General features: G+C 36.0%; 1 long non-coding RNA gene across 1 annotated transcript in view; it reads left to right on the top strand.

Moving 5' to 3' along the window:
* The window catches only part of LOC109277930 (uncharacterized), a 141,017-nt gene extending 121,559 nt beyond the window's left edge, over positions 1 to 19,458 (top strand). Inside the window, exon 4 of the long non-coding RNA XR_008419926.1 lies at positions 19,276 to 19,458. This is a non-coding gene — a long non-coding RNA (uncharacterized LOC109277930). The remainder of the gene's footprint in view (positions 1 to 19,275) is intronic.
* Positions 19,459 to 23,289: the final 3,831 nt, after the last annotated feature.

The raw sequence follows: 23,289 nt of genomic DNA, 5'->3' as shown, positions 1-23,289 counted from the left end.
AGAATATATTAAATTATATATACATACACACACACACATATATATGTACATACATATTATTTTTACTTTCTTTTTATTAGCATACATTGTCTTGTTTTCTTTTTCTTTAATTAGTGATTTTACATATATAATCCTTTGGTTAGTAGTAACCTTATTATAGTAGTATAATCCTTTGGTTAGTAATAAAAGGAAAGTAAAAATAATCCCAATATAGTATGTGGCTCAGCAGGAAATGTTGTTTAACTACTTATTCAAACATTGAATATTGACTTAACTAAACATGATATAACTATATTTGGGGAAGGGGAAATATACAGGTGGGGGGATAGAGACAGGCAGGAGGATGAATTGTTTCAAACAAAAATGAATGCTAAATCCTCATCTCAAGGAAGAGGACATGAAATAATATCTAAACTTGATAGACTAAGATGTAGCAGTAAAGCCATGTTGTTTACAAATATGCAGATAAGTTAAAAACAGCAAAAATATCAAATGGTTGCCTCTGGAAATTAAAAAATGGAGGAGCACTAAGGGAGAGGGAAAGTCTTGTTTTATAGAATGATTTAAGTTAACTATGTGCATGCATATCTTGGATAAAAACTCAAAATATGCAGAAATTTAAAATGGAAAAACAAACAGCTAGCAAGCCAGCTTAAGTTTCCTTATAGTAATAATTTTGATGAGGAGTAAGAAGAAGGCAGTTGGCTTTTACAAGAGGTGACCGTTTGAACACACAATGTGAATGGTGTAAAAAAGTAAAGATTGATAGAAGTGTAGGCTCATTGAAGTTGTCTGCCTCTATGTTTGGGAAGGAAGGGCACTGACCCTAGGAATATAGACTGTGTAACTAAAAGTACATTATTCCTATCAATAATTTCTGATGAAATAGGTTAACTTTAGACACAGAGTGAGGTAATGTTTAATGTTAATATTAAATAATCTGCAGAGTTCTTAGAAACACTGTTCAATATTAATTTTTAAGTTTACAATCCCACATACTTCTCTGATATTTAGGTTGAATTGAATTGAATTTAGTGAAGTGTCAAAGAAAACATGTGAGTCCCATTATATTGTTTGATCACACAGAGAAAGGACAGTAGTTAGAAGTAAAACTCTTTAGGTTTACAGATTTTTGATGTTTTAATGGTTTTCCACTAAAATCATACAATTTCCAAAAAGAAGTTTATAGATGTTTAATAACAGAGCTTCCTATTGAAGACAACACTTGGCTTTTATGGCACATTTTTCAAAATCTTTTTTTTAATATTTTTTTAATGTTTATTTATTTTTGAGAAAGAGGGAGAGCACAAGTGGGGGAGAGGCAGACAGAGGGAGAGAGAGATAGAGAGATAGAGAGACTCAGAATCTGAAGCAGGCTGCAGGCTCTGAGCTGTCGGCACAGAGCCCGACAGGGGGCTCAACCCTCAAACCGTGAGATCATGACCTGAGCCAAAGTCAGATATGTAAATTGAATGAGCCAGCCCAGCAACTCCCACATTTTTCAATATCTTAATGATTAAATACTTTCCATTAAAAATGAAATAGTTTTAGTTTTTAATTGTAAATTAAGAATATCATGTATATAATCATTTTAAGAAGTTATCTAATACTTTTATCAATTAAAAGGGAAGATTGTTTTGCCAGCTCTAGCCTAAAAAGATCCAGGAGGAAAAATACAATAAATGCTCTTATATTCTTGCAATTCTCTTGTCATAGCTGTCACTTATTATATTTGGTGACATGATATACTGATTAGTAAGATATAAAAAATCTTTATAAACAAAAATTTATCTTAGAGGCTTTTTCAAAACTCAGATTCTTAAATAATTTGTCTATATATGTGTGTGTATGTACATATATATATATAGGATCTAATTAGAATCATCCTTAAACATTACTTAGTCCACTCTTAGCTTTTGTCGAAACACAAAACTGAAGGACAGAATGGTTTAGTGCTTCCCTAATGCTAATATACACAGCTGATTGGTGGAAAAGCAGCAAAAAAAAAAAAAAAAAAAAAAAACCACTTGGTCTCCTGATCCTCAATCCCATTCTACTTCTGTATCACCAGTTGTAAAAGAAACCCAATTTTTGGTAATTACGAATTTAAATGAAAAAAACATTTTAAAGCATAATTTTATTTTGATGATAATAGCAGGATGAAAAGAACTTTTACAAATTATTCAATCAGAGTTGGAACAGATTTATTAAGGAAAATGGGAAAATTTTGGTAAGACTGTAGGTTGGCAATATGCCCCAGTCAGATTTCCTGTTATCTATTTAACCCTAAATAACATATCTATAAAAATGGTCCTTCTCCCTCTTCAGTATGTGCAGCATGGGAAGACAGAACTCTGGAAGAAAGCCAATCTTATTGGCCTAAGAATTTAGAGAACTGAGTTTAGGTCTGTCTGAGCAGCTAAATCTAGGGTGAAATCCCCTAAAAGTAGGTGCTACTGAGTGAGAAGCCCTGAAATCTACATATAAACTCCCCTCAAATTGTTGGCTGACTGCCTGTAAATGTGCCATTGACAATCTAAGGAGCCTCGCAGAAGGAGGCTGGGGAAAGCTCTAAGAGCTGAGCAGAGATTTTAGCTGCTGCTCACCGCTAGTAAGATTTTAGATGCTGAAATCCAACTGGGTGTGCGGCCTTGGTAAACACCTTGGGCTTTCCATGAAGTTAGGAATAAAGATTGCATCACCAAAACTAAAGTATAAATCTGTCCTAAAGAAGTGAAAACCAAGCTTCCCCAAGTTAAAGTTGATCTGTCTATAATTTAACTGCCTGCTAGAGCAAAACTCAATACTTTTCAGAGGAAGATCCAGAGAGTCTGCAATATATTACCCACAGCATAACAATAAAAAATTATTAGAAATGGGAAAATGTGACTTTATAGTCAATAGAAAGAGACCAACAAAGGACCTAGGTGTTAGAGTTGGCAGAGAGAGATTTTAAAATAACTCTGATAAATATGTTTAAAAGTCTACAAGAAAAGATGAATATAACATATAAAGAAATGGGTAATGGGGGATAAAGATTAGAAAAACAGAAATGAAACTGCCTTATTCACAGACAACATGATTCCACATGATTCTCCAAACATCTATTAATTGCAGTAAGTGAATTCAGCAAGTTTCTAGGATATAAAGTCAGTATTTCTATACTATTTCAATAAACAATTGGAAATAACATTTAAAAATAAATACCCCTCATAATAGTATAAAAAACATTAAATACCTAAGAATAAATTTTTTAAAAAGGTATAAAAGCTCTCTAGTTAGAAAACTACAAGTCTGCAGGGGAAAAAAGCCTAATAAGTAGAGAAATACTTTGTGTACATCATTGCAGGATGATATTGTAAAGATGTCATTCCACCTAAAAATGATCCATAGAATCAGTATACTTCCAACTTAGAATGCTTTTTTAATGGAAATTGATAGTCTAATATTAACTGTTATATGGAAATACAAAGGACCAAAACAGCCAAATTAGTCCTGAAAAAGAAAAGAGAAGTTGGAGGACTTAGAACTACCTGATTCTAAGACTTATTATAAAGCTGTAGCAATTAAGACAATGTGTTATTGGCATAAAAAAAGACAAATGGATTGATTGAACTGAGTAGAGAATCTATAAATAGACCTCCCCCCATATATATTCAGTCAATTGACCGAAATGCCAGAAATTCAATGGGGAAAAGAAAATATTTTCAACAAATGATGCTAGAACAACCGGGTATCTATATATCCTGACTGGCACATCACAACATATGAAAAAAATAACCTGAGGTGGATTATAAACCTAAAAATAAAAACCAAACCATAAAATCCTTGGAAAGAAACATAATGAATATCTTTGCAATAATGCAGTAGGCAAGAATTTCTTTTTACATAAAAAAGCAGTAACCATAAAAGAAAGTAAAGACATATTGGACTTTATCAAGATTAGAAATTTCTGTTCATCCAAAGACACCTTTATGAAAATGGAAAATGTAAATCACATACTCACTATCAAAGCCTAGTGGAACTGTATTACACAGCTCACATGCAATGGCAATATGATTTTTAACACAAACCTTTTAATTTTAGTTGTATTTTGTCGTGCAGAAATATAAATATCATAAATGTTGACGCTGCAAAAGTACAGAAGTTGAGTTTTAAAAATGGGCAGCAGAGGGGCACCTGGATAGGTGGCTCAGTTGGTTAAGCACCCAACTCTTGATCTCAGCTCAGGTCTTGATCTCAGAATTCAAGCCCCATGTTGAGCTCTGCACTGGGTGTGAAGTCTACTCAAAAAAAAAAAAATAAATGGTGGCAGAGATAGAAGTTTGGGTAGTGGTGTTGTTGGTATCTTCTTACTAACATGAAGAGTGAAGAGAAAGACTTGATAGTCAAATGGAACAGGCAATAGGAATTTCAGTATAATATTTAAAGTCACTCAGTAACCAATACAAATCAAAGTAACAATAAGATTATTAAAACTGGTATGAAGGAAAAACAAGTAGCAAATAACCTAAGTAGACTAAATACTCACCCTTTATAGCTGGGAATCAACAGAGAATATCCAAAGTTGAAAACTCAAAAACTAGCAGTAAAACATAAACATTTAACCTGGGAAAAACTGATTTAGGGGTGGAGGAGGGAATTCTGCTTTTCATTTTATGTCCATTCTCTAATATATAATTTTTTCCATACATGTGCATTTAGTGCATTGTTTTTTGACAGATTAATAGATTATAGGAGACAGAGGGAGGGAGAGAAATCCACATACCTAGAGGTTATCACTAATGAACTTTCAGATGATTTCTTTCCTCATTACACCTGTCTGTATCATATGACAATAGTTTTGTAATTATAACATGAAAATAAAGCTAGTTTCCCTTTGGAAAAAAAAAAAACAGAAAAATCTCAACTTTAAAAAAATCAACCCTGTTGAAGTACTTTATTGCCCATAAGAAAATAACATCTGGCGGTATTGGAGCTTTCTGGTGGGAAAACACTTTTCAGAATGTCAAAGTACTATTTACTTCTTGGTTTCAATCACCATATTACACTGAATACAAACTACTGTTGTTTCAATTGATGAATTCTGGAGAGTCCTTAGCCTAACGTGCCAGGTAGGACTGAAGAATACTGTAGTTAAGCAGAAAGTTCTCACAATAATAAAATTACTGTCAAATGTCATTGAGTTCTTTGCAATTATTGTGGGAGTGAAGAAATATTAAAAATATCCCTTATGGTAGTGTCTTTAGTTTGTACTGACATAAACTCTTTAGGGATTCTTCTCTAAGATTAAGTCTACACCCATAATTATGTCATCATGTATGCAGAAGTGTCGTTTTTGCTCAGTTCTTGTAACTTGTTTATAAGCATGGAAGAGCCAATAGCTAATGGTGATGGCCAGAGCCATCTGCCACTTAGATACCAAAACCTTTTGTAGTGTTCCCATTAGAACTGTGATGTTGATTCATCTATGTCCTAAATGAGGTGTGTAGAGAAAAAAAAATACATGCCTGTCAGAATGCATTTTATAGCAAGCAGAGTGTTGTTCCAGAAACTAGTCATCAGGTTATCTTGGCCATTGTAAATGAAGTACATCTGGGAATTATTCTCAGGGAAACATTGGGTAGAAGCTCTAACTAGTGGCTTTGACTTTGACTACTACAAAGACTGGAAAAAGGTAAAGCATGTATCAAGCTCTGGTGTATAATCTACAGGTTAAGTCCATGATATATGATGGTGAAACCTTCTTCAGGAATCCTCACTGGTTTTTTTAAGATTATATTAGTGGTTATGGTAGACTCCTTCACAAATGGCAATGAAATGCTGTTCCCAATTCCCCCATTGCTTTATTCCTAAGTCCGGGCCAGATATTTGCAATCAATCTCTGCTGTGTGTGTGCATTTTTTTTCCTTATTTAAATTTAGGATTCTCTAAGAACCTTGCTTGCATAAATATAGTGAAGTAGTTAAAAGTAGGGATTGTGAAGTTAGACCGATCCGGGTTTGAATCCCTCAAGCTGTATTTGCTGGATAACCTTCATCAACAGTCATAACAGTCATCATGAACCTCAGTTTTATTACCTATAAAAAAAAAGAAATGAAAGCACAACTCAGAGAGTTGTAAAATTAAATATGATAGTTTATGTAAATCACCTAGTGCAGTGGTTCCCAAGTTGTATACACACTGGATTCTCCTGGTGAGCTACAAAACGACCTACGGGTTAGTGTTCCATCCCAAAACATTGTGATTTAATGGGTCAGACGTGCAGCCTGAGCTTGGAAATTTTTTAAAGGTCTCTAGGGGATCCTAATGTACAGACAAGTTTTAGAACCACTGACCTAGTTTACGGCAATACCTGCCTCAGGTACACATGACCTAAGTGTTTTATAATTATCTAACATAATATTTGTAAAAATCCAAATGCCATATTATCCTCCATTTCCAGATGATAAACTGGAGAGATATTTGATAACATAATCAAGGGCAAGTAATTATCACAAAGTATAATCAATATTTAAACCCAGTTTCCCTGAATCCAAAGCTGAGCCCTTGGTTGTAATGTTATCTCACTTCAAACAAATTTCCTATGCATAACTTTCCCAACCCAACTGAGGTATGGCATGTTGAGAATCTCAGTTTTGGGAGGAAGAAAAGAAAGAAAAAAATAGAAAGAAAAATCCTCCAGAATTGTGAGTAAATACTGAAAAAATCATACAAACAGCTGATTTATCATATCTCAGTATGGTCTCAAGCAGATGGTCAGGCTGAAAGCATGAGGATTGTTGCAGGAAATTGGATAATAAGATTAGATATGTTTCTCATCAATAGACATATCATTCCATGGTAGACAATAGTTCTTAGTTCTGTTGAATTTTTAAATTTTTTTTAATGTTTACTTATTTTTTGCGAAAGAGAGAGAGACAGAGTGTGAGCGAGGTAGGATCAGAGAGAGAGGGAGACACAGAATCCGAAGCAGGCTCCAGGCTCTGAGCTGTCATCACAGAGCCCAACATGGGGCTCGAACTCACAAACTGTGAGATCATGAAATGAGCCGAAGTCGGCCACTCAACCAACTCAGCTACCCAGGCGCCCAGTTCTGTCGAATTTTTAAATAGCGTTTTTCATGAAAACTCACTCCAGATTCCTTCTAAATGGATCAAGGACTCAAAAGACCAAGATGTCTTTTGGAAGTTATACTCAGCACATACTTTTCACTTACCTATACTACAATAGCTAGCATTTATCAAGAACTGGATTGATGTAAATCTCAGCCACAATAATTGAAACATGGTCTGTATTCAACAAAGTCCAAGATACAAGTGGAGTGGTAATTAAAGCATTACCATATTTCTGTGAGCATATCCTTCACAGAACCATCTTGAACTAGATTTTTTTTTTTATCTCAGCTTCTCAAAACAGAGTAGAACTGAGAGACGAAAGAAAGACAGAAAGACAGAAAGACAGAAAGACAGAAAGAAAGAAAGAAAGAAAGAAAGAAAGAAAGACAAGAACACAGCTATTCTCTGTCATGACACCTCGGTTGTCTGAGTCTCCAACTGAAGAAAAAAAACAGAGGACAAATACTGTCTGATTTCAAGACTTATTATAAAACTACAGTAATTAAGTGATATATTGGCATAAAGATAGATAATGAAAGAGAATAGAGAGCCCAGATATAGGCCCACACATGTCCAGACAACTGATTTTTGACAAAAGTGCAAAGGCGGGGCGCCTGGGTGGCTCAGTCGGTTGGGCGTCCGACTTCAGCTCAGGTCACGATCTCGCGGTCCGTGAGTTCCAGCCCCACGTCGGGCTCTGTGCTGACTGCTCAGAGCCTGGAGCCTGTTTGGGATTCTGTGTCTCCCTCTCTCTCTGACCCTCCCCCGTTCATGCTCTGTCTCTCTCTGTCTCAAAAATAAATAAAGGTTTAAAAAAAAAAAAAAGTGCAAAGGCAATTCACGGGAGATAAAGTAATCTTTTCAACAAATAAAAAGTAACAAACTGTTATACGTGCAGCATGGATAAACCTCAGAATAATTATGCTGGGTAAAAGCAGCCAAGTGAAAACCAAATACATGCTGTATGATTCCATTTATATAAAATTGTAGAAAATGCAAACTAATATATAGTGACAAAAAGCAGACCAGTGGTTACCTAGACTGGGGTAAGGGAGGTAGGAGGGATTAGAAAAAAGACACAAGAAAACTTTCGGGGGTAACAAATATGTTTATTACAGTGCTTGTGGTGTGGTTTCAAAAGGGTATGCACATGTCAAAACTTACATTGTTTTAATATACTTTGAATATGTGTAGTTTTTTATATCAATTGTATTTCAATAAATTCATTGAATATGCAAATTTTCAAAAAAGCTCTTCTTGTTTAAAATGTTTTTAATGTTTGTTTATTTATTTATTCATTTATTTTTTGAGAGAGACAGAGAGAGAGAGAGAGACAGTGTGAGGGGGGAAGGGGCAGAGAGAAAGAGGGAGACACAGAACCTGAAACAGGCTGCAGGCTCTGAGCTGTTAGCTCAGAACTCAGAATGGCTAGATCATTACCTAGGCCGAAGTTGGACGCTTAACCGACTGAGCCACCCAGGCGCCCCATTTTCTCTTCTTGCTTAAAGAACTCATTAGCTAAATAGCAATGCATGACATATGATGGTGATATTTTTGCTTTATATTTGTTTCTTTTGATTACATGCTACAGTGATTTCTGATAGGGTTAGACTTCATTTTCAATAATAAAAGATTACCTTTTTAAAAGCCTGTTTTCTTGTTTGAAGACAGCACAAATATTTTAATCAATTGTCTAGAAGAAAGTGAAAAATTCCTTCTACCTCAAAAAGAAATTAGGAGTACTATGGAGTAGAGAATGTTGTATAAAATTTTACAATATGATTGCTTCTGAAATTCAAAAGTTGGCAAGCGTATTCAGTAGTTTGCAGATTTATCTCCTGTATCCTGACCCATTTGATAACAGGCAATTATGAGAGCACACTGCTGCTGAGACTATCCATTCTCATGACTAAAAATAAATCCACCACCCTTAAGTACATTTAATTTCTGTGCATCAATTTGCTGAAGCTTTTGTTTGTCTTTTGCTCCTTTCTTCTCTAAAGGTAAATGGCACAGCAGAACCTTTAGAGACAAAGTTGCATTTCAACAAGCTAGTTTGGGGATTTGTTCACATCCTGTGCTTGCAGTTATTTATTGCTTTATAAAGGTTATAGGTAGGTAAATATAACTAAAGGTCGATGAAACAGAACATTTTACATAACACCCCATTGGCTTAACATATTAGAACTTGTAGCATTTAAAATTATTTTAAAGAATGAATAGATTAGAAGTATTAGACCTGAAATATTCATGGTATATCCATATAGATAGGAATAGATGGTTTTTAAATGCCCACAGAGAATATTCCACAACTTTGCTTTTATAATCTATGTTGTCGTAACTTCACCTTAAAGCCAGGACTTAAAGTAAATTCTTGCTTATTCAGAATTGTGATGAATGACATATTAATAACTAACTTCATATTCTTGTTAATAGGATTTGCTGTATGTAGTATACCTGGATTTCTATTTTTTAAAGAAATATGTTACTATGAAATTTACTAAAGTGAAGCCCTAGAATACCTAAAACAATCTTGAAAAAGAAGAATAAAGTATGAGGAATCACGGTTCCTGATATTGGGGTCATTATATAGCTATAGTAATCAGGCAATAGGGTATTGATGGAGAAAAAGATGGATAGATCAATGGAATAGAACAGAGAGTCCAGGAAGATACTTACACTCTATCAATGTCAAGATCCTGCTTGTCATATTGTACTATAGTTTTGCAAGATGTTACCACTGGCGGAACTGGGGAAGGGTACAAGGGATTTTCTTATATTATTTCTCACAAGGGCATGTGAATCTACAATTACCTCAAAATTAGAAGTTTAGTTTAAAACGACAGTAAAGGGTGCCTGGGTGGTCAGTTGGTTGAGCGTCCAACTCTTGATTTTAGCTCGGGTCATGATCCCAGGGTTGTGGGATTGAGCCCCACATAGAGCTCCGCGCTGAGTGTGGAGACTGCTTAAGATTCTCTCTCACTCCCTCTGTCCCTCTCCCCCACTCATTCAGGCTCTCTCTCTCTCTCTCTCTCTAATTTAAAAAGTAAAAAGATAGTAAAATAATAGCAAATGGAATGGAGGAATTTTTTTTGTTTTAAAATGAAATACAGGGTTTTAAACTTCTTGGTGGCATTTGTTATAAAGATGAGTTATCACATATAAAGACTAAAAAAAAAATCATTTGAAATTTTTGGTTAATTTGATTTTCAATGAGTGGGCATTGACTGGACACAAGAATTGCAGGAATAAGACCTCAGAGAGTTCTGTAACCTTTTCCAGTTGTCAGGAAGATAAGCCTTAAGCAATCTATCAACCTGGAAAGCCACTGATGCCCCTAGGCATGACCGAGGTCTATGCACCTGATTGGTTCTCAGGTAATGCAGTAAGAAAAGGATGTTCTCAGGGCACCTGGGTAGCTCAGTTGGTTTAGCATCCAACTCTTGGTTTCGGCTCAGGTCATGATGTCACTGTTGTGCATGAGCCCAGCTTCATGCTCCATGCCCAGCAGAGAGATTAAGAGTCTCTGCTTCTCCCACTGCCCCTCTCCTGCTCATGCTCACTTGCACATGCACATGCTCTCTCAAAATAAATTGTTTTTAAATGTTTGCATGAGGTTATTTTTGAACAGTATATTTGCAAATAATCCAACCTATGATGTTATCATGGATATTACAACTGTGAAAGTTTTATTGTGTTTTCCCTAAAGCATGGTCTTTCTGTTTTAGAAGAGATTAACATTGGAATAGCTGATAAAAATGTAATACATTTTGAATTAGATAAATTTTCAAACATAATGTCATAAACTTTTAGAGCTTTAGAAATATATGGATTGTTGAAAATGTTTCATAAAATGCTTTATCAAAACAAAATTGTTAATGTAAAAGAAAGATTACCATTTTTTTCAGCTACTCCATTTCTACTGTGACCATCTTGCCTCTTACTTCAAATGACTTGCCTGAACAATTTAAGTAGCCTACTAATTTCTTTTCTCTGACCTATTCTCACTTCCCACCCCTTGTCCATCTGCCTAACTGTCCCTATAGTGATCTTTCTAATAAGGAGTCTGCTTACCCTTTCTGTCTGCTTGAAATCCAATCTTTGCTTCTGATTGCCTAAAATAGAAAATCTAGACTTTGCTGGGCATCAAGGCCACCTAAAAGGAGGCCCAGCTTACCTGCCACTACTGAATACAAATCCTGTGGGGCGCCTGAGTAGCTCAGTTGGTTAAGTGTCTGACTTTGGTTCAGGTCATGATCTCACGGTTTGTGAGTTCAAGCCTCACATCAGGCTCTCTGCTGTCAGCACGGAGCCCACTTCAGATCCTCTCTCCCCCTCTCTGGCCCTCCCCAACTTGCTCACATGCTTGCTCTCTCTCTGTCTCTCAAAATAATGAAAAATAAACATTAGAAAAACTGTTAAAAAATAAATAAATACAAATCCCGTATCCATCTTCTCAGAACACACCATGCTTTTTCTCATGTGGGCCCTTTCATCTAGAATGCCCAACTTTGCCTCTGCCTGGTCAATGATGTCACCTCCTCTCAGAAGCTGTCCTCAATATCCTGAAGCAGTTCATCACTCCTTCTTTTTGCTCTCAGGGGATTTTATGTGGAATAATGGTTAAGTTACTATTTGTTGAGTGCTTACTAGGTACCAGGCACTGTGCCTAACTAAGCATTTTACAGACGTGATCTCATTTAATCTTCCCAGCAGCCCTATGAGGTAATGTGGCACTTCTCACAGTGTCTTCTCATTCATTGTTTTCATGTCCACATCCTCATCAGAAGAGACCAGCCTTATTCATCTTATCTGAACCACCTCCTCTTATGATGTCTGATCAAATCAGGTACTCAGTAAATGTTTGTTGAGTGAGTGAATGATGGAATGAGTGAAGTGAAATAAATAAATACAGTAGGGTTCCTTAAAAAGTAACTTGTTGGATCTGGCTTTACCATACATGTATGTGGCCACAGCACTGGAATATGCTTCCTAATCCAAATATCTCTCTCCTTGCCCTAGCATGCTGCCTGAAATCCCCATGGTCCTCAAGAATGTCCTGTCTTTATTTTTTATTCTTACTGCCACCAACCTAGATTAGACCCCATCTTGCCTCTTATTTGATCCACTCATCTACTTGCGTATCTTCTCCTCTTTAGTTATTACAGGCACTTTAGAAAAGATCAACTTTCCTAAAATACTCATCTGATTATTTATTTCCCTTGCTCAAAAATCTTACATTTTCTAGAAGGTATCCTTTCTCCTTACCCTGACTTTCAAAAATCTCCACAATCTGGCCTTAACTTCATCACACACTACACTTTAAATCCTACAGTCCAATCAGTCTGAAATGGTTGCCATCCTCACCTCATGCCTTTGTTCAATATACTCTGTCTGCCTGTCTGGGCTGCCTCTTTCCCTACATTGTGTATAAAAATTATATCCCTTCCATAATGCTTTCCCGGAACACACCAGTCAGGAAAGACCTCTGGTTTTTTCCTATTTGCTTATTCCACTGACAGAGGGTTTCTGAGAGACATTTAACATTTTAGACATCTCTCATATTCAGAAGGTAGCTCTTTGAGGGATTAGGTAGACCTTTTCAGTTAACTTCCCACCTCGTAAATGGTTCCCTTTTTAAATAAGTTCCCCTTTCCCCCATGTAGGGATGAATCCTCTGTAGCTATGTTTCTGCCATAATAGCCTGTGTCTCAGAGCATAGGTGAGTAGATCAGAATGGGCACTTAACTATGCTGGGCCAGAGCATCTCAGAGACCAGGTACTTGTAAGAAAGGAGCCTGTGTCTTTTAAAGGGAGAAGCTGGGGCCACCCGTAGTGATGTACCTTGAGGCCATGTCCCTCAGGAGGGACTATTTTGTTCATATAAGAAAAGGGAAGCCTTCTAGGTAAATGCAGCTTCAGGTGCAGGGCACAAATCTATGTAGTGACCTTGAGTAGCCATAGTATTTGTCTTCATAGCTGGGAAGGCAGAGAGAGCTGGGTTGCAGAAAGAGCAGAATTGACCAAATGTCTGGGGATGGCCAGAGGGAGATAAGAATAAACCAAAATCTGCAGAGAAGCAGCAGTTTGTGAGAAAAAGAGAGAGAGGCAGCGAGAGAGGAAGGGGCGGGGGAACCACTGCCTGGTTCCTGTCAGCTTTTCTGATACTGGGTGCAGGCCCTAAAGAGATCCCACTCCCTGTGGTTTTGCTGAGAAAATGCAGGATTCTTTCAACAAACTCTTTTTTAACCCCTGGACAAAATGAGTTGTGTTTTGGTCATCTAATCCCACAAGGCTGAGAGTAGCTTTTTAGAGAAACTTGCAGTGTAAGGCACCTGGTGGATACATGTCTTGGATGTAGGTTAGACTCCTGGTTCTTAAACTCAATCATCCATTAAAAGCAACTGAAGTGCTTTTAAACCTACCAATTCCTCTATCACTGCAGACTAATTAGATCAAATTGGCTTGGATGGGAGGGCTCGTGCATTTGGTATTTTAAAAAATTGTTTTAAGTTTATTTATTTTTGAGAGAAAGAGAGAATGGGAGAGAGAGAGAGCATGAGCAGTAGAGGGACAGAGAGAGAAGGAGACACAGAATCTGAAGCAGGTTCCAGGCTCTGAGCTGTCAGCACAAAGCCCAATGCAGGGCTAGAACTCACCAACTGCGAGATCATGACCTGAGCCAAAGTTGACCGCTTAACCCGCTGAGGCACCCCTGCATTTGGTCTTTTTAAAAGTTTCCCTGATGACTCTAAAATGTGATCAGGAATTATCATGCGCTAGATGCTATAAAAGCACTAACACGAGGGAACACTAGTAGCATCTTAAGCCATTTTTATTGGTTAACTCATCTGTGTTGAATCACTTATCAGGTTACACAGGATGGGAAAAAATTTGGGACAGTAGGGTAGGGTCAGGGTAGCATCAGAGTAGTAGAGAAATGTGTATAAGAAGAAGGAAGACAGGCATTGGCTTTAGTCCATACTTTTTCAAACAGCAAATTATTAGGACACTGGGAATAGTTGCATAAACCAGTAGCTGATCGAAGAGAAGGAAATGGGTTACCATGATCATAAAATGTTCCATTGAAAGTCAAGCCAAACAATATGACACACAATTGTTAGCTTGGCATAAAAAAAGTGATCATAGCTTAACGTGCAGTTATTACTTCTATATTAATAATTTAATTATTAATGTAATTAGGAGGCAGCATAAACTTCTAAGAATACTAAAATGTATCTTTTTAAGGCTCTATGCCTGATTTCCCCACATGGTTCCCTAAAATCAAAAACTTCATCTTGCTGAAAATGTTGGTACTGTATCTCTTCTTAATGCATTCTGACTGGTATTGTGGCCAGTTGAGTGTTCGTCTTTTGCCTTCTACTTAGAAGCTCTTTGAGAGAGGCAGTCATGGTAGTGATCTCTGTATCCTTCACAAGGAAACTTCAATTCGGACATTTTCATTTTATTTGTTGCATTAAGCTATATCATTTAGGCATAAATTCTGCAAATAATGGTAAATTGTACCACAGTGGCTTAAACAGTGGGTTTATTCTCCTCATATAGCAAAAAATCCAGATACAGGCAGTCCAAGGCTGGCACAGCTTCTCATTAGGGATACACATTCTTTTCATCTCTCCACTTCTGCCATCCCTACAGTTTTGCTTGTCACCACATGGTCATTAAGATGGCTGCTACACCCTATGCATTGCATTTTTTTCAGTCAAAAAGGGGACAGGTTCAAAAGGCCCAAATGATCATTCCGGCCCAATGTATCCTTTTAAAGAGCTTTCCTGAAATCTCAGCCGTTAACACTTCATTGGTTAGAACTGCATACATGCTTACCCCTGGCTCAATACCAGAAAATGATTAGGGAGAAAGGAATTGTAGATTAGGGTTGAGTCAGCCAGAAACATTAGCATGAATTTTTATTCTAATTAGAATTAAAAGGAATGTTACAGATTATTTGGCACCTCCTACTGAGATCTGACAGATGAGAAAACTGTGGGCCAGAAATGTCTGAGATCCATAGCCAAGTAATGGCAGGACAGAGAATAGATGAGGATCCAGCTCTCACCATTCCTAGGCCATGAACATTCCATACATCCACATACAAATCATTACAAGGTCCTATGTTAGAAGCTATGAATCATTTCCAAAGACAGAATTTAGAACATTGGAACTTTGTTTCAGCTGTCTCCAAAAGAACCTTCCCTTTCCAATAAATATTCAGAGCAACAAATGGGGAAACAAATCTTCCAGTCTTCCTTTGACTTAAAAGATAGCAAAACAAACTTCAAAATTTTCAGGAAACAGACCCATCCCTGTAAGTTGTCCTCTTGCTCTGTGTAACTTGCAAGATTGTTTTTTAAAATTCCTAATCCAGAACAAATTCATTACACAACGAAAATCCAAAAATGGTCAAGTGCAATTCCAGTGTTTGCTCTTTTCCCTTAGTATATAATACCATTGATTATTTTTGTTAGGAAAATTTTTTTACAATTTATTGTTATTATCAAATGATTGTAATTCCCTTGATCCCTCCAAAATAAGTTTTGCTAATTGTATGCTATCTAAATAATTATCATTTCATAATTTTTCAATTTCTCCAAATGACCAATCTCAGCTATTTAGGTATGATAGCACATTCCAGGGGAAAAAAATCTCCATTTCAACCAACTAATGTTCTTAAGACATCAATTATTAGTTCTCTATATCTACCATTTTTATCATGAGTAACTGCTGAATAAGTGGTAGCTATTATTAAGTTTAGGTTAATATAAGTTCAACAACAAGACAATAGATAATACATCTTTGAAACAGTAAATCATGTTAAAATAAAAATCAATTATATTTTTATCATGTTCAAACACATTTGGGCCTGGATTTCTGGGACTCATAGTAGTTCATAACTCTATCATTACCCTTATGTATTTAAACCATTCATCCATCTGCTGTCATGTGCAGTTATTTTATACTACTTTAAGGATTTATTCAGCAATAATCTTGCTACCACCACAAACTCGGCTATGGAGAATGATTTCTCTGAAAATCCTACTTCATAAGCTATCATTTTAAAGAGGGAGGTACAGTAAAGAGATGTTTTATCATACATTTTGTAATAACCCTACATAGTTTTTCTAAGTCAATGTTAATCTGTTTGGGGTGTGTAGTTTATCGGTTATATTTCAGTTTCCATGGCAACAGATGCAATCATCACATACACATTCTGCAGCTGGGTAGACAGGCAGTCTCCTCTGAGACTTCAACTTGCAAATAAAGCCGTGTGTGAGTAAGAGGCAAGCATTCCTCTCCTCCAAGAGGCTGAGCACACTGTACTTCTAGGATACCAGTCTCAGGTGATAGCCAAAGCAAGGCTTCCAAACGCAACTCTTTCTCCAGCTTTCTCATGGAACAATTGAGACATCTTTACCCAAGGCATTAAGACACTGCCACTTCTGCTTTTAGAATCTGGGACTTGGGTTAAATAAAACACAATGGAAAACTGTACACCAAGTACCTGGTTCTCATCCATTTCTTAAGACTTCCTGTATTTCTGAAGTGGAAATTCATAAAAAATACAGCTCAGCTGTTCTGAAAATAAAACTTAGATAATGATGAAGAATAAAGTTGCAGAAATCACTGAAACAGAAGTAGGAGCCAAAGAAATTTTGGTAACAAAAAAATCCTTGAGTCTTTCATGACGCCCTAAAGGTGAGATATCGTGTATACATCTAGCTACTTTTTCCAAACACAGTGCAATAGTTGACTCAGTTTCAAAAAAAAAAAAAGAGACTTTATTTTTTTTATTGTAGAAAATCTCAAATATATACAAAAATAGAAAATGCATGAGCCTGTACGTACACATCTCCCAGATTCAGTTATTGGCAATATTCTGCCACTTGTTTTATCTTTAACCCCCACACATTTTTGACAGATTATATTGGAGGAAATCATGTCATTTCACTCATATATGTCTACTATATCTCCAAGTGATGAGGATATTTTAAAAATAACAATTATGCTCTCATCTATAACACCTAAAAAAAAGCAATTAATTCCTTAATTTCAGAAATATTTTATTTTTAATTAATAATAATATGAAAAGAGATGGATGTTAGCAGTTGTTACACATTATTTAAAGGATTTGTAAATAAATAATTTTCATGAAAAATTATAAATTGTTTTCCCACGAAGAACAAAATACTTTTTTAAAATTGTCTTTTATTCTGTCCTAAATTTTTCTCCTCCTCTTTCTAGATGAGGCACCAGTTTCTACTTAGTTACTCTCATTTTACAATAGTGTAGGGAGTGCCCATTGAAGAAGTTCATTTTAATTGAAATAACATTGGGAAATCTCTGATGCAGTCTTCAATTCCTCTTCCGTCAGCCCAGAAATTGGTGCTAAAGAGGTTATCATTCCCCATATGCCCATGATTGCTTAAAACTACTATGTTTATGAAATCTGTTTTGTTAAAAGCCATTGATTAAGCTATTTCTCCATGAAAACCTTCCTTGTAGATGACTAATGTTCCATTTGTTGAGTGTCTGTCTGTCTTTGCCTGTCCACTTAATGTCTGTAAAAGTCCCCCTGTTGTTGGTCCTTATCTTCTGGCTTGTCTATTTCTCTCTCAGTCTGTGAATCCCTTTCTTTCTTTTTCTCATTTTTTCCCTCCATGTTCATTTTTCATTTCCTTTCTAATCTCTGCCTCTCTTTACTAGTTTTTAAATGTATTGACAATTAGGCAGTATTCCCTATTCTTAATTTTAAAAATAGATGAGAAAAATATTTGGGGCTTGTCTAAAAGAAAATAAAATGGTTTCTCGTGCTTTTTTTCCTTTTTTAAATTGAGGTATAACATAAAACATTATGTTAGTTTTGGGTGTACAACATAATGACTCGATATCTGTATGTATTGCAAAACAAACGCCACAAGTCTACTTAAACATCCATCAAAAAAATTTTTTTAAATGCAAGTTAGATAACGTACAGTGACATCTTGGCTTCAGGAATAGAACCCAGTGATTCATCTCTTACATATGACACCCAGTGCTCATCCCAAAAAGTACCCTCCTGAATGCCCATAACCCATTTAACCCATCCCCTCCAGCAACCCTCAGTTTGTTCTCTGTGTTTAAGAGTCTCTTACGGTTTGCCTCCCTCTCTGTTTTTATCTTGTTTTTCCCTCCCCCTATGTTCATCTGCTGAGTTTTTCAAATTCCACATATGAGTGAAATCATATGATATCTGTCTTTCTCGGACTTATTTTGCTTAGTATAATATACTCTAGTTCCATCCATATTGTTGCAAATGGCAAGTTTCATTCTTTTTCATTGCCCTACAATACAGCAATTGCACCACTAAGAATTTATCCAAAGGATACAAAAATGCTTATTCAAAGTGTCACATGCACCCCCATGTTTAGGACTATCAACAATAGCCAAATTATGGAAAGAGCCCAAATATTCATCCACTGATGAATAGATAAAGAAGATGTGCTATTTATGTACAATGGACAAATGGTTTTTCACTTGACTTACTTTCTTCCTTCAAAGTAGTAGCTCTCTTAGCATGTTTATTTAGGATGTATATTAATCATTCTAATAGGTAGCTATACTGCATATTTACTGAAGATGATTTCCATAAAATTCTCAGCAGTTTTGTAACTAGGAATTTTACTCATTCGCATGGCTTCTTTGCTAGTAGGATAAAGAAAATTGTACAAAGCCCTGATTTTTAGTAAAGGTCACATGGTTTAGAGTTTCAAAATGTTGCTCAACAGGTGTATTGCAGACCCCTTGCTAGTGCTCAGTATTTATTTAGTAAATTTAAAGTTATTCCAATTGGATTCTGGCATTTAATACAGATTTTATAGGTCTTGTTAAAGTCTCACATCTGGAGGACATCTTAGAGACAATATACTCTACAGTCCCTTATTTTACTGGTTGGGAACTGAGACCCAGAGAGACCAAGTGACTTCCAAGAGTGGCCTCTTAAGTTAGAAATGGGCTTAGAACTAGAACCTTAGTTTAATGACTACCAGTTCAGTACTTTCTGTACAATTTCTGTAAATAAGGGGTGATTATATGTTACATGATGTGAGAAGATGGCAGTCTCTCACATCAGTATAACCTGCATCGTGAATTGTTTTTCCAGGGTGCCCGATCCTCTCACACTCTTTGACCCAGCAAGTCTAGAACGTGAAAACATTATAAGGACAGCTGGTTAGATTACGAGGTATGGAAGAAGATTTAATCTGCTTTCATCTAGGAATGCAGGTAAAGTAGTCCCTCTTTTCTGAAGGGGACATGTTCCAAGACCCCTGATGGATGCCTGAAACCACAGGTAGTATGGAATCCTATATATATTCTACGTTCTTTCCTATACGTACATGCCTACGGTAAAGTTCCATTTATAAATTAAGCACAGTAAGAGATTAACAACAATAACTAATAATAAAATAGAACAATTATAACAATGTACTGTCATAAAAGTAACATGAATGCAATATGGTCTCTGTCAAAATATCTCATACTGTATTCACCCTTCTTTCTGTGATAATGTGAGATGACAAAAATGCCTACTTTGATAAGATGAACTGAGGTGAATGATATATGGTTGTGACATTGGTCTTCTGATGGTATGTCAGAAGGAAGATCATCTGCTTCCAGGTAACCGTGGGAAACTGAAACAGAGAAAAGCCAAAACCACAGATGGGGAGGTGGGGGGACTAGTGTAATGGTAACTTACTAAGAACAAGTCAGGATACCCATGCAGGGGAATTTCAAAATAAGAAACTCCCTGTAATGAAGCAGGAAAAATACTGGAATGATTTTCTAAAACAGCATGTGAAAGGGAATGGATGTCCATTCTTTCCTTCATCTTCAACGATCTAATGTATCTGTTGGCTTAATAGAGTCCCTGTCATTTTTGTTCTGTTTCATTGATAAGTTCCCAAAGAGCATGTCACTTGCTTTAATTAATGATGAAGTGTAAATGGATACACATGCCACATTCTTACTGTGGCTAACGTACCTTGATAATAACAGTGATGAGGAAGATAATAACATACATGTCCTAAATACTCATTTCATTAATTTAACCCTAATGCCTTCTGCTTTCCAAAAGCAACTTTAGGAAATATGTTTGGTTTTTCAACTCCTAAATGGATGACCTATATTTTAAGACATTAGTAGCCTTATTTCATATTAGCTATTTCTCTCATGTATTTTTAAAATTATTAGCCTTATTTACTTTTATGCTTAAAATACCCTTTTTATGACACACAATTTTATTGAAGGGACACACTATCAACAACTCATTGTAGGTTGGAATTAGAAGTACTGATGACAAACCACTGTCCCTCATTCTGTGTTTCTAATGACAAAAATAAACAAGTAAATATTAGAAATGTCACTTTGGTGAGGTTATTAACAACCTTAAATTATAGGGAGGTTCCTCTAAAGGGGAAAAAGGATGATAAAACACGTCTATTTGAAATGGTTTCATAGTTTAAGCAAACAGCATAGCAAAAAAGAAAAAAAAAAAGAAAAAGAAAAAGAAAAAGTCCCACCCAGCAGGAAATGGTAAGAACAGCCTTAAACCATTCCAGAGAAATAGACTGTTTCAATAAAAAGTTAGGGGGAAAAAATCAGCCCACAATATCAATTGAATTTTGATTGAGACTGTCAAAGATTTGGGCTGGGAAAACACAATATTGGGGAAACTAAAATTCTTATAGAGCATTGGAAATGCAGCCTGTAGGAAAAATAATGGTGGGTAATGCACAAAAATAAGTTACAGATACGGCTCATATGCTGTAACTCAGTCTTTCTTTCCTCATATTAAGCTTTAAGTATAACATTGAACAATGTCACAATGTAGCTTTATTCCAATATTATTAAAATGTACTCACTGAGAACATACACTTCCAGATCTCTACACTTCACATCTAATTCATGCTGTGAACTAATAAAATGATTTCTACAAAAATATTTCCCGACATCCTGAAGAAAGTTCTTAACTTGTTAGTAGCTTTTCCCTAACTATAGTATCAAATAACAACCAAAAAACATGAGTGGTTTGTAGTCATAGGAGTTAACATAATGGAAAGAACTGGGGATTTCAAAGTCAGTTTAAATATTTATATCCTAGCTGCTAGCCAATGACCTTGGATAGATTATATATCTTTCCTGAGCCTCCACTTTCCCTATTTGTAAAATGGGGCTAATGATAATTACCTTATTGGGTCACCTTTACCATTTAACCAAGATTACATATATCTTGGCTTAGTGTGTTATAGGTGTTCAATTAATGCTTGTTTCTTCCATTGTTATGGTTAGGATAGAATCTGAATTAAAACCTGGGTATCTTAGAATGTAGGACAGTGTTCTTTTCCCATAGATTACACTAATTGCTGTGGTAAACTGGAGGGCCTCCCTGAGAAGGCTGAGGAATAAAGGTTTATATAAGAAAAAAAGAAATGTTAATCAATTTTAGAATGTTTAGATGGGCAGTATGATAAGAAGACCACGTACAAATCAAGTATGGAAATGCTGCTTCAGATTTTTGTGTCTCCAATACTGAACGTATCATAAGATTCCTGGTAGAAACACAAACACTAACGCTCTGTGTCATGTTCCACATTACTTAAAGATGTTTTCTTATAAATTTCACATTTTCTCTATGAAGCCTGGTATTTTATTTCCTGATTCTTAATGACTTGATTCTCACAATGTATAATGTTGAGACATCTATTTTACAAAACATATCAGTAATAGTAGAGGACAATTGAGCATTTGTATCGAATACCGCCACCTTTTGGTTAAACTTTAACAAGAAAGATTCCAGTGAGCTGTCTGGAAGTAGGTTTTTTACAAAATCCAGAATGGGCTAGGCAAGAGCCATCTCAAATACATTTACTTCTAGCAACTCCATTAGTGGTTGGATGTAGTATTAATTGTCAAGTCAAAGGATGTTCCTCTCTTATTTTGTATTTACTTAGTCTCTAGAGGGTGCTCTCAAAATTCCACCATTTTGGCAGCAATGGGTTCATTTAAATTCTTGATCGTTGTTCTGTGATATGAAAAGGCAGTCATTGAAGATGGCGACTCTTACTCAAGAGGCCATGTTTTGAGAAGGCCGAAATATCCTAAACAGCCAACTAAAGCTTCACCATACTTACTGCACACTGTCACTCACACATTCCCACGTGAGATTTGTATTTTCATTTTCTTTCTAGGCCCATCTTTAAGTGTTTGGATTTACATTTACTATATTCTTTTTATAGAATATGTAAGTTAAATACATGAAAAAGCACAGCTTGATTGAAACACGGATGCGCTGGAAATATATATATGTATTTTATTTATGTATTTTCCCCCTAACGGTTAACTCATCCCCTAGGGTAGAAAACAAGCATTGCCTTACCAAAAGAAAAGGAGGCTGACTCTTATTTCCATTCTTTCATCTACCCACTCTTAGAAATTCCATGTACTCCAGAGGTGCATTGGTGGCTCTTGATTTTGGGTCAGGTCATGATCTCACAGTTCGTGAGTTCGAGCCCCACATTGGACTCTGTGCTGACAGTGCAAAGCCTGCCTAGAATTCTCTCTTTCCCTCTCTCTCTGCCCCTCCCATGCTCTCTTGCTCTCAAAATAAATAAATAAACTTCAAAAAACAGTTAAAAAAATTCCATGTACTCCAAAGATTTCAGTCCTCCTATTTATTCATCCTGCAACTCTATTTTAATCTACCTCTTGAATTCAAATTCAAAGTCCATATTGTTAATTTTGACAAGACAGAGACTCAAAGTATCCAAACTGAATGCTTCTTTTACTGAAATAATTTTCCCGTCCAAACTGTCCTGAAATCACTCTTGATTTTTCCTTCTTCCTTCCCCCCCCCACATCCTGTCAGTTATATAATCCTATTACTTGTTTAATTCAGTCAGTTCTTAAATAGTTCCTGGGTGTACACTTGTGCTCCCTGAGGTAAAATCTGCTCCAGGCACAGGCCTGGGAGCAAAGAATATCAGGAAAAGTCCCTGTCCCCAAGGCTCACAGTGAATAATTTAAAGTTTTTATTTAATGACTTTCATATCCAACAATTTCTTTCCATTGCCACTGCCAATATTTTAATCCAATTGATCATCTTGTCAAGATCAGACCT

Source organism: Panthera pardus, unplaced genomic scaffold (genome assembly GCF_024362965.1).
Source record: "Panthera pardus isolate Hobbes unplaced genomic scaffold, ASM2436296v1 HiC_scaffold_7, whole genome shotgun sequence".
Classification (NCBI taxonomy): domain Eukaryota; kingdom Metazoa; phylum Chordata; class Mammalia; order Carnivora; family Felidae; genus Panthera; species Panthera pardus.
Note: the sequence above shows the minus strand (reverse complement) of the source record. Positions and strands in the feature narration are given on the sequence as shown.